Here is a 12,874-nt window from a genome sequence, read left to right on the forward strand (position 1 = left end):
TCAGGACCTTCCTTCTCCTTAGTCTCTCAAGTGCTGGGATTACAGCCATGTGTCATCACACCTGGCTGTTTCTTTTTTCTGGTGCTGGGGATCAAACTCAAAAGCTCACACATCCTAAGAAAGTACTCTCCCACTGAGCTATACCCCCAGCCTGAGTATAGGGTTTTAGATTTGCAAGTTTCAGATCTGGAAATCTGTTTCACAACAGTGTGACTAATTAACACTACTGATTAAAAGGTTAAGATAGCAAATTTTATGTTCTGTTTTTAACACAATTTAAAAAGTAAAAACATTACACATTTTGGAAAAACTGGAAAGAAAAATAAATCACCTCTTATCAAAATAAAAACAAATATAGTGAACAGAATGGAAGTGAAAATACAACATACCAACATTTGCAAGACATAGCTAAAGCAGTGCTGAGAGGAAAAATCTCAAAGTATTAATCTAAGCTCACCATAGAAGAACAGAGAAAAAGAAGAGCAAAATAAACCCAAAGAAAGCAGGAGGAAGGAAATAATAAAGATAAGAAATCACTGTGGGAACAGAGCAATAGAGAAAGATCAAAGAAACAAAAAACTCAGGAATGAAACAGGGGATATGATCACAAACCCTGAAGACCTCAATAGATAAGAAGGGAATATGAGCCTGGCGCCAGTGGCTCATGCCTGTAATCCTAGCTACTCAGGAGGCAGAGATCAGAAGAATCATGCCTCAAAGCCAGCCCGGGCAAATAGTTCCTGAGACCCTATCTCGAAAAACACCCTTCACAAAAAAGAACTGGTGGTGTAGCTCAAAGTGTAGGCCCTCAGTTCAAACCCCAGTACTTCAAAGGAAAAAAAGAAGAAGGGACTAGGGTGGCCCATACCTGTAGTCCTATCTGCTCAAGAGGCAGCGATCAGGAGGATCATAGTTTGAAGCCAGCCCAAGCAAATAGTTCACAAGACATTATCTTGGAAAAAAAAAAAAACCCAACACAAAACAGGGCTGGCAAAATGGCTCAAGAGGTAGAGCATCTGTCTAGCAAGCATGACACCATGAGTTCATACCCCACTACCACCAAAATAAAAAAAAGGGACTACCACATACAATTCTACACAGGAAAGCTTGACAACTAAGACAAAATGCACAAATTCCTCTAAAAATATAAACTACCAAAATGTACCCAATATGAAATAGATTTGAATAGTCCTGTCTCTCTTAAGGAAATGGTATAATTATTTGTTTATTTATTTTGTGGTGGTGGGGATCAAACCCAGGGCCTCACGAATGGTAGGCAGACACACTAGCACTGAGCCACAGCCCGAGCAGAAATTGTATTCTTAATATGAAAATTCCCACATAAAATGGTATAGCCATTTGGGAAAAATAGTTTGGCAGTTCCTCAAAAAGTTAAAATGTAATGACCATAACCCAGTAATTCCACTAGGTATATACATAAAAGAATTGAAAGCAGGTGTTCAAACAAAAACTTGTACATAAATATTCAGTGTACCACTATTCACAATAACCAAAATGTGGAAACGACCCAAATGTCCATCAACAAATGAACAGATAAACAAAATATGGTATATTATCCAGTTGCTGAAAGCAATGAAGTACTGACATATGATGCAACATGGATGAACTTTGAAAGCATTATGCTAAGTGAAAGAAACCAGACACAAAAGACCATATAATATATGATCCCATTTATATGAATTATCCAGAGTTGGAAGATCCACATAAACAGAAAGTGTGTTAGTGGTTGCCAGGGAGTGGGAGGAATGGGAATGGGGAGTACGTGCTTAATGGATATAGGGTTTCGTTCTGGGTGAGGAAGATGTTCTGAAATTAGCAATAATGGTTGCCCAACATCGTGAAAGTGCTTAATGTCAAGTGTACGCTTTAAAATGGTTGAAATGGGAAATCTGATGCTATGTGGATTTTCCTACAATAATTTTTTTTAAATCATACAGCACAATTGACTGAGGTTTATTCTTTGGATGCAAATCTGGTTCAATGTTCAAAGTCAATGTAATCTACCATATTAACAAGCTAAAGAAGAAAAACCATAAAATCATACCAACTGATGAAGTGAAAGCATCTGACAAAATTCAAGCCTCACTTCTGATAAAAGTTCTCAGAAAACTAGGAATAGAGGGTATTTCTCCAACTTGATAAAATCTACAAAAAAATCTTATCGCTAACGTACTTACTGGTGAAAGACTGAATGCTTTCTCCCTAAGAACAGGCAGGGATGACTCCTCTTATCACTCTATTCAATATAATACTGGATGTTCTAGCCAGCACAGCAAAACAATGACAAAAAAGAAATAAAAGGCATTTGATTGACTGGAAAGAACATTGTATCTATTTACAGATGATATGACTTTTTTTTTTTTTTTGGCAGCACTGGGGTTTGAACTCAGGGCTTCATGCTTGCTAGGCAGGCACTCTACCACTTGAGCCACTCCACTAGCCCTACAGATGATGTGATTTTCCATGTAGAAAACCTATAAAAGCTGGACACTGGTGGCTCACATCTATAATCCTAGCTACTCAGGAGGCAGAGTTCAGCAGGATCGCAGTTTGAAGCCAGCCCTGGCAAATAGTTCGCAAGTCCCTATCTTGAAAATACTCAACACAAAAAAAGGCTGGTGGAGTGGTTCAAGTGGCAGAGTGCTTGCCTAGCAACCGTGAGGCCCCAGTACCACAAAAAAAAGAAAATCTGTAGAAGAATTTCTAGAGCTAACAAGTTAAGTTTAACAAGGTCACAGGAAACAAAATAAACAGAGAAAAACTAATGTTTTCTATGTGTGGTGCACACCTGCAATCCCAGCACTTGGGAAGTTGAGGCAGGAGGATTGTGAGTTTGAGGACAACATGGGCTACCTAGCAAGTTCCAGGCCAGCCTGGGCTATATAAGGCGAGACCCTGGGTCCAAAACAAAATCAACTGCATTTGTATGTTAGCAATGAAGACATGCATACCAAAATTTAAAATACAGTGCTGTGTATAATTGCATAGGAAAATAAAATACTTGGGTGTAAGTCTGACAAAGTCATTTGCAGGAATAAAATGTTGAAAACATTGATTAAAAAATAAAAGATCTGAATAAATGAACAGACCTGTGTTCATGGATTAGAAGACTCAACATAGAAAAGATGTCAATTCTCTCCAAATTGATATATCGGCTTAATATAATTCCTATCAAAATCCTGATAAGAGTTTTTATTAATACAGACAAGCTTGTTCTAAAATTTATATGGAAAGAAAAAGGATTAATTTAACTTAGGTTAATTTTGAGAAAAAGAATAGTCTAAGGAAGCACTCAAGTTGATTTCATGATTTATTATACAGCTATAGTAATCCAGTCCGTGTTATTGGCAGAGGGATAAACACAAGTAAGTCAATGCAACAGATGGAGAACCCAGAGACAGATCCACATGAATATGCCCGAATGGGTTTTTAACAAAGGTGCAAAAGTAATTCAATAGGGGAAGGACAGTCTTTTCAATAAGTGGTACTGGAGCAATGTATATTCATAGGCAAAATAATGAAAGTCACCCTAGCCCCACACCTCATATAAAATTCATTCAAAATAGATCATGATCTTACATGCAAAACATAAAACTATAAAACTTTAGGTGGAAAAAGAGTAAAAAAGTCTTCAGGATCTAGGGCTTGGCAGTGTTCTTAGAGTTTACGCTTAAAGTACTACACAAGGAAAAATGGGTAAGCTGGCTGGCAGAGTGGCTCAAGTGGTAGGGTGCCTGGCTAGCAAGTGTGAGGGCCTGAGTTCAAACCCCAGTACCACAACAAAAAAGAAATGCAAAAAAATGGGTAAGCTGAACTTCATAAGAAAGTAAAATTTTGCTGCAAAAGAACCTATTTAGAAGACAAAAAGTCAAGCTACAGATGGGGAAAAATATTTGCAAAGCATATGTTTAATAAAGGATTACTGTCTCAAAACCCAACATTAAAAAAAAAGCAAACAATACAATTACAAAATGAGGACAGACATGAACAGTTATTTTACCAAACAGGATATTTAGAAAGAAAATAAGCCCATGAAAAGAAATTCATTATCATTAGCTATTACAGGTGTAAATTAAAACTAAATGTGGTATCATGACATGCCTATCAGAATGGCTAAAATAAAAAATGGTTGGACCAGGTGTGGTGGTACACACATATAATCCCATCTTTATAAGGGAAGCAGAGATGGGAAGATCAAAATCCAAGGGTGGCCCAGCCAAAAGTAAGTTCCTATCAGAAAAATAACTAAAGGAAAAGTGCTAGGGGAACGGATCAAGTAGTAGAGTACCTGCCTAGCAAGCACAAGTCCCTAAATTCAAATCCCAGTAAAACATACATACATACACAGTGACAAGACCAATTTCTGGCAAGGATGTGGAAAAACTTGATAAATTGCAGGTGGGGATGTAAAACAGTAGACCTACTCTGAAAAAATAGCTGGACAGTTTTTTTTTTTTTAAATGAGCAATTGGCTTTGTTTTTGTGGTACTGGGGTTTGAACTCACAGCCTCGTGCTTGCTAGGCAGGTCCTCTACCACTTGAGCCACACCTACAACCCTGGACAGTGTTTAAAAAATTAAACATGCAACTAACACATAACCCAGCCATTATATTGCTAAGGCACTTTTTCTGGGGAGAGGTTTGTTTTTTTGGCTGGGGGAGGTTTTTTTTTTTTTTTGTCTTTTCTTTTTTGGTGCTGGGATCAAACCCAGGGCCTCACGCATGCTAGGCAAGCACACTTTTTCTGAAGTTCACACAAAGACCTATACAGGGGTTGGGGATGTAGCTCAGTAGTACAGAATGTGCTTTGTATGCGTGAGGCCCTGGGTTCCATCCCCAACACTGCACAAACAAACAAGACCTGTGCATAAAAATTTATAGCAGCTTTAACTGTAATAGGCAGTAACTAGAAACATCCCCGGATGTCCTTCAATGGGTAAGAGTTAAACTATGGTACATCTATATCACGGAATACTATCCAGTAATAAAAAGTAATGAACTATTGATACATACAGCAATTTAGATGAATCTTCAGAAAATTATGCTAAATGGAAAAAAAGCCAACCCCCAAAGAAATGATTCCATTCCATTTATACCTAACATTCTCGAAATGGCAAAATAAGGAGACTACATTAGTGGTTACCAAGGGTTAAGGACAGGAAAGGGAGTTTGGGTAAGGAAAGCAGATGTGTCTACATAAGGGTAAGCTGAGAAAGGCTTGGTGATGGAGAAGTCCTGCATCTTTACTGTATCAATGCCAGTGTCCTGGCTGTGATATACTACCACAGTTTTGTAGATGTTACCACTGGGGGACACTGCAAAGGATACATGGGATCATTTTATACAATTTCTTAGGAGAGCAAGGAAATTCACAATTACCTCATAACACAAAGTTTAATTCAGGGCTAGTGGCATGTCTGTAAGTGGTACAGCACTTGCCTAGTAAGTGCAAGACCAAGTTCAAACCCCTGTACCACCAAAAAAAAGTTTAATTTATGTCAGGCATAGTAGTGCATGCCTGTAATCCCAGCTATGAGAGAGACAGAATAGGAGGATCGGGGTTTGAGGCAAGCCTTGGGAAAAGCACAAGACCCTATCCAAAAATAACTACAGCTAAAAGGTCTGGGAATGTGGCTCAAGTGATAGAGTGCCTGTCTAGCAAGGGCTAGGTCCTGAGTTCAAATCACAGTACCACCAAACAAACTAACATAAAAAGTTTAATTAAAAAAATAGGGTGGGATAGAAAGAAAGTGGTGTTTAGAGTAAAATTTACAGCTTTAAATGCCTATATCACAAAAGGAGGTTTTAAGCCAATAACCTGTGCTTCTACCTTAAGGGACTAGAGAAAGAACAGAAAACCACACACAAATCAAATGTAAGAAAGAAACTATAAAGATCAGAACTGACATCAATGAAACAGAGAACAGAAAAATCAAAAGAACTAAAAGTTGGTTCACTGAAAAGATCAGTAAAATTGACAAACCCCTGAGCTAGATTGATCACATTAAAAAAGACAGAAAATTAGCAAAATCAAGAATGAAAGAGGACCTAGCTACCTACTCTACAGAAATTAAATAAAGGGGACGATATGAACAGTTTTATGTCCACACATTAGAAAATGTAGACGAAACGGGAAAACTGCTAAGGAGACACAAAACAGTGGAAAATATAAATATACCGGCAACAAGTAATGAAATTGAATTAGTAATTTAAAATCTTCCTGCCAGGTGCTGGTGGTTTACTCCCAGCTCCTTAGGAAGCAGACATCAGGAGAATCACAGTTTGAAGCCAGCCCAGGCAAATAGTTCTCGAGAGCCTATCTCAAAAATCCCATCCTAAAAAAGGGCTGGCAGAGTGGCTCAAGGTGAAGGCCCTGAGTTCAAACCACAGCACTGCAAAACAAACCTTCCTGAAAGGTACAGCTCAGGTCCAGATGGCTTTTTTTTTTTTTTTGCAGTACTGGGATCTGAACTCAGGGCCTCACGCTTGCTAGGCAGGCACTCTACCACTTGAGCCACTCTGCCAGCCCAGGTCCAGATAGTTTCGTTGGTGAAGTTTATCAAATATTTAAAGAAATTTTACCAATCCTTCAACAGATCTTTCAGAAAATAGAGAAGGATAGAAAACTTCCTAACTAATTCTATGACATCAGTATAACACCATACCAATGACAGACAAAGCCATCAAAGGAAAAAGCACCTAAAACCCAATATTCCTCATTAACATAACTGCAATAATCCTTAACAAGATATCAGCCAACTGAATTAAGTAACATATAAAAAAAGATTATATAATATAACACTGTTTCTTTTTTGGTGAACTATTTAGCCAAATTTTTGTTTGTCTGTTGGTGATACTAGGGTTTGAACTCCAAGCTATGAGCTTGCGAAGCAGGTGCTCTACCGCTTGAGCCAGTCCATTTTACTCTGGTTATTTTGGAGATGGGGGTCTTGTGAACTATTTGCCTGAGCTGGCCTCGAAGCACGATCCTCCCAATCTCAGCTTACCAAGTAGCAAAGATCACAGACATGAGCCACCAGTGCCTGGTTTGTAGCCAAAGTTTTTGCTCTTTTTTTTTGTTGTTGTTGTTGCTTCTCACCCAGTGTTTCTCATCTGGTAGGCAAGCACTCTAACACCGAGTCACACTCATAGCCCATCTTTTGCTCATTTTTTAAATTGGCTTATTTATTTTATTATTTATTATCAGTTGTAAGAGTTCTTTACATATTCTAGACACAAGTCTTGCATTAGGTAGAATTTATCCTGGGAACATAAGGTTGATGTAACATCCAACAATTAACTAATATGGACTGGGGATGTAGCTCAGTGGTAGTGTACTTGCCTAATATGGGTGAGGCTCTGAGTTTGATCCCCAGTACTATGAAGAGCCCCCAGAATATAGTTTGATTTCTCCATGCCCATTGTTTGCAAGCATTCTCTTAAGTGGAAATATTAAGAGTATTTGTCTATTAGATCAAGGGCAAACACAACAAGGGGATTGGACTTTGAGCACATGATAAAAGCGAGAGCACACAAGGGAGGGGTGAGGATAGGTAAGACACCTAAAAAACTAGCTAGCATTTGTAGCCCTTAACGCAGAGAAACTAAAGCAGATACCTTAAAAGCAACTGAGGCCAATAGGAAAAGGGGACCAGGTACTAGAGAAAAGGTTAGATCAAAAAGAATTAACCTAGAAGGTAACACCCACGCACAGGAAATCAATGTGAGTCAATGCCCTGTATAGCTGTCCTTATCTCAACCAGCAAAACCCCTTGTTCCTTCCTATTATTGCTTATACTCTCTCTACAACAAAATTAGAGATAAGGGCAAAATAGTTTCTGCTGGGTATTGAGGGGGGGGAGTGGGAGGGGGGGGAGTGGGTGGTAAGGGAGGGGGTGGGGGCAGGGGGGAGAAATGAACCAAGCCTTGTATGCACATATGAATAATAAAAGAAAAATGAAAAAAAAAAAAGAGTATTTGTCTAATTTTTTCCTGAACAATGGTATAATACCCAGTTACACAGGCACAGTGGACCAACACAAAATCCATCATCTCTGATCCAGCAAGCCCCTGCCTTGTAACAAAGTCAATGGCAGTAGCACAACCCACTTCTTTTAGGAAGTCTATGGCACAAGGCATAACTCCAGGTGTTATGCTGCACCTGCTCCTTTCATGCAACCACTTCACTGCTCCTAACTTCTGCATCTTTGCCCAAAGCAGCCGTAGCAGTCGGTGGGCATGTAAGTATACACAGTGTTTGCTTCCTGCCAGTATTTATACCACTGAAGCAACACAATGCCTATCTTGTCCCATTTTCATTCTATCTCCTTGCCTTAGTAACTGATTTGTACTATGGGTATCAATATTTCTCATAAGTTTTAAGCATTTTCTCCCAACTTTTGTCAGAGCTGCCAACTTTTCTTAGGGCTCTTGACTTTCTTGTTTTGCCTTCTTTGCTCCAATTTTCAAAATACTCTTAGGTTCTCTTTGTTCATAATTTTGTCTCAATAAAATTAAATCTAAAATACAATTCTCAGCAAAAGAACTTCCATCCTCAAATGACTACCTATTTTGATTACAACTTTGTCTCAGTGCCTAATACTCCCATACCTTAGGCATGTAATAAATTTTCAGTTCTTCAGTGGAATCTGTGGATATTATTCCTGGGGGAGGAGGGATGGGAAAGAATCATATAGGGAGTGAATCTAATTAAGATACATTGTAAGCACGTGTGGAAATGTCGCAATAACTCCCCCCCATGAAACTAATATATGCCAATAAAATTTTTGGTTTTGCTTTTTTGGTGAGAAAGCAGGCTCTCTACAGCTTGAACCACACCTCCAGTACTTTTTTTTTCTTCTAAGTGGTTAGTCTGAAGGTGTGGCTGATGTGGAAGAGCATCTGCCTAACAAGTCTGACGCTGAGTTCAAACCACCAAAACAGACAAAAAAGGCTATCCTTTTCCTCACTGACCTCAAATACTGCCTATAAAATGTATGACAGGTTGTGGATGTAGCTCAGTGGTATAGCCCTTGCCGTGATGAGGTCTGGAGTTCAATGCCCAGCACCACAAAGAAAAAAACCTTTAATACAAGAATGTACAGGGTTGGTGGAATGACTCAAGTTGTAGAGCACCTGCTTAGCAAGCGTGAGACCCTGAGTTCAAACCCCAGTACCGCCAAAACTCAAAAAACAAAGTGTGTGTGGGAACCAGCGGCTCACACCTATAATCCTAGCTACTCAAGAGATAGAGATCAGGAGGACCGTGGTTTCAAGCTAGCCAGGGAAATAGTTTGTGAGACCCTATCTCGAAAAAAACCATCACAAAAAAGGGCTGGTGGAGCAGCTCAAGGGGTGGAGTGCCTGCTTAACAAGCATGAGGCCCTGAGTTCAAACTTCAGCACTGCCACAAAAAAAAATTTCTATTTTACATGTGGTTGTGGTTTGTTCGAATGATTGATCAATTTTGCATCAATACAACATTTATATGTATATGTATACATATATATATATATATACTTTTTTTCTTGGTTGTATTCAGGGCCTTGCAATTGGTAGGTGACATTTGAACCATTTCTCCAGCTCTCCTGTCCCACACTTTCTGTTTTGCTTTTGAAATAGGGTCTCACTATTGTATCCAAGGATAGCTTCAAACTCTCTGATTCAGTGTCCTGAGTGCTGGGATTACAGAGCTGAGCCACCACACCCAGCTTTCATATTTTTATGAAATGGAAAAACTGCCCCACCTCTACCATTATGGGCTATTACTATGCTCCAATGTTTCATTAAGTGAAGAATCTTCCATCGCCCCCCTCCTCCCCCCAACCCACAGTAGGCAAGGGCTCTACCACTGAGCTACACCCAAACCCAATGTTTAAGGATTATGGCTCTGGCTTGGCAAAGTGGCTCAAGTGACAGAGCATCTGCCTAGCAAGTGTGACATGAGTTCAAACACCAGTACCGCCCCCCCCCAGAAGAACAACCGATGGAATCATTAAGGCTGGTGGAGTGCTCAAGCAGCAAGAGTGCCTGCCTAGCAAGCGTGAGGGGCTAGTGGAGTGACTCAAATGTAGAGCGCCTGCCTAGTAAGCTTAGCAAGCATGAGGCCCTGAGTTCAAGTCCCAGTACCACAAAAAAAAAATTCCACCCCTACCCTTAGCAAGTGTGAGGCTCTGATTTCAAACCCCAGTGCCACCACAGAAATTATGGTTCTGAGCAAGGCGCCAGTGGCTCACGCCTGTAATCCTAGCTATTCAAGAGGCAGAGATCAAGACGCTCGCAGCTCGAAGCCAGCCAGGGTAAATACTCGTGCGACCCTATCTCGAAAATACTCAACATAAAAAAGGGCTGGTGGAGTGGCTCAAGTGGTACAGTGCCTGGCTAGCAAGTGGTAAAGCCCTGAGTTCAAGCCCCAGTACCACCAAAAATAAATAAAAATTACTTTAAATTGTTTGAAACAATTCTCTAAGACACTTTTTCAACTTAAAATATCCATGTAGACACAATACCGCATTTTTCTCTTAATACATCATTGAACTTCACTTAAATTTTTATATGGATTTTATATCTACATAACGTGACAATGGTCTCGCTTTGGTGGTGCTGGGGACTGAACCAAGGACTTTGCATGTACTCTACAAATGAGCTACCCCAACCCTCTAGTTTTGTTTTGTTGTATTACAGGGTTTCATGATGTAGCCCAGGTTGGCCTGGAACCAATGATCCTCTTGCCTCAACCTCCTAAGTGCTGGGATTACAGGTGTGCACTACCACACCTGGCTGAGGATATAATAATTTTGAGCAAGTTAGGATATGTGCCATCTTCCCCATCTCTTCCTATATTCGAGAACAGTTAAATAATAGGAAGGAGCCGGGTGTGGCGGTGTACACCTGTGTAAAGTCAATATTTGGTAAGCTGTGACAGGAGGGTTGCAAGTACAAGGTCAGCCTTGGCTACATAGCAAGACTTCCTCAAAACACCAAACAAGAAACCCACAGGAATGATCTATTTCTTGAAATTTGGCAAAATGCATGCTGAGTCTGAGATTTTTGCAAAGACCATTTTTCAATAACCTCAGTCTCGTATCAATCTTTGTAGCAAAAATAATAGTAAAGTTTATTAGAAGAATTTAATACATCAGGATAAAAGTGGGGAGAAATGGAAAAAAAGGGAGATACATTTCCTGATCCCTCCATGGAGACATGATCTTGTTATGTATCCCAGGCTGGTCTTGAACTCCTGATTCTCCTGAATGCTGGGATTACAACCTGTGCCACCATGTCCAACTGAGTATCAATCTTTAAAGATATCTGCTTTGGGGTTGGTGAAATGGCTCAAGTTGTAGGGCATCTGCCTAGCAAGCATGATGCCCTGAGTTCAAACTTCAGTACCACCAAAAAAAAGAGAGATCTGCTTTGTCTGTGATCCTAGCTCCTCAAGAGGCAGAGATCAGGAGGACTGCAGTTCAAAACCAGCCCAGGGCAAATAGTTTGAGAGACCGTATCTCGAAAAACCTATCACAAAAAAATAGCAGAGTGCCTGCCTAGCAAGTGTGAGGCTGAGTTCAAACCACAGTGCCGCCAAAAAATAAATTAAAAAAAATTATTTCCAGAAAAGCATCTATTTCATTAGAAGCATCACTATGTCAAGGTTTTAAGAAAAGAGATTTTAGTTTTATGAGTCCACTTATTTGCACATTCTTTTTCCTCTGCCAAAACAAGCAAGCACAAACATGCTCACACACACATCATCATCTTCAGAGGTCACATGCAAGGAGTAAACTAGGGAGAGCTTTCTATGTACTATCCTCATGCTCCTTATTTGTTAGATTAATAATTTTACAATTATTACCTTAGAACTATACACAGCATTCTCTTGCAAAAACACTAACAGGCTTCACTGCTGAGAACAGATTGCATCAGGGAAAGCATAGAAATAGGGAGGAGTTACAAGGCTATTTCAGGTGAGAGCCAGTGGTGGCTTTGACTAGGGTGGTAGAAATGGAAGTGTTGAGAACTGATACGATTTTGGAAATATCTAGATGGGTAGGGCCAAGAGGGTTGACATATGCAATGTATCTTCATCAGTAATCACTCATCACAGGCAGATTTTCAACCAGGTACATCTTTTGCTGAGAATCATTGCACTGATTTCAAATTCTAAGACAATAAGGTCCAATGTTTTGGTATCTATATGTAGTCAATATACTAAACACAGTGCTTTGCAAAGTTGTTGGAATTCATGTGGATGCTTAACAACTAGTTAAGTACTGAAACAGATTTCTGGTTTCAGTACTGACATGAGATTAATCACAGTAAGTTAGTTGATATTTTGGGTCTTATGCCAGAATTTCTGGTGGTTTTTTTTTTTTTTAAACAAAACACATGGGGGAATGTTAGATATAAAATTAATGTTTGATTTAGAATCTTGTTTTATTTAAATGTGTTTGTTCTTCATGCTACAAGCCTTTAAAGTCAATCAAGTACATAACATTAATATGCCTTCTCAAAATTTTCAACTTAAATGGCAACCTAGAGCCAACAGCTTTAACATCCAAGAGCACAATATTGTAACTGTGTCATGAAATCCCATCACAATACAAACTGAAGGAAAGCAAACTGAAGAATAACAGACTACCAAAACTCAGTAAGATACTGTTATTTAATATACCCACCACTCAACTCTACACTTGTTTCTGAACACTGGGGAGTTTTAAAAAACATCAAGGCTTGGGATCCATCCCAAGACAATTAGATCAGAATCTCTATGGGGCATCTTTTAATTTCTTTTAAATTAAAAGAATTGCCTCAGCAATTTTAAAGTCAGCTAGAGTTGAGAATCACTGCTCCAAAA

Source organism: Castor canadensis, chromosome X (assembly GCF_047511655.1).
Source record: "Castor canadensis chromosome X, mCasCan1.hap1v2, whole genome shotgun sequence".
NCBI lineage: Eukaryota > Metazoa > Chordata > Mammalia > Rodentia > Castoridae > Castor > Castor canadensis.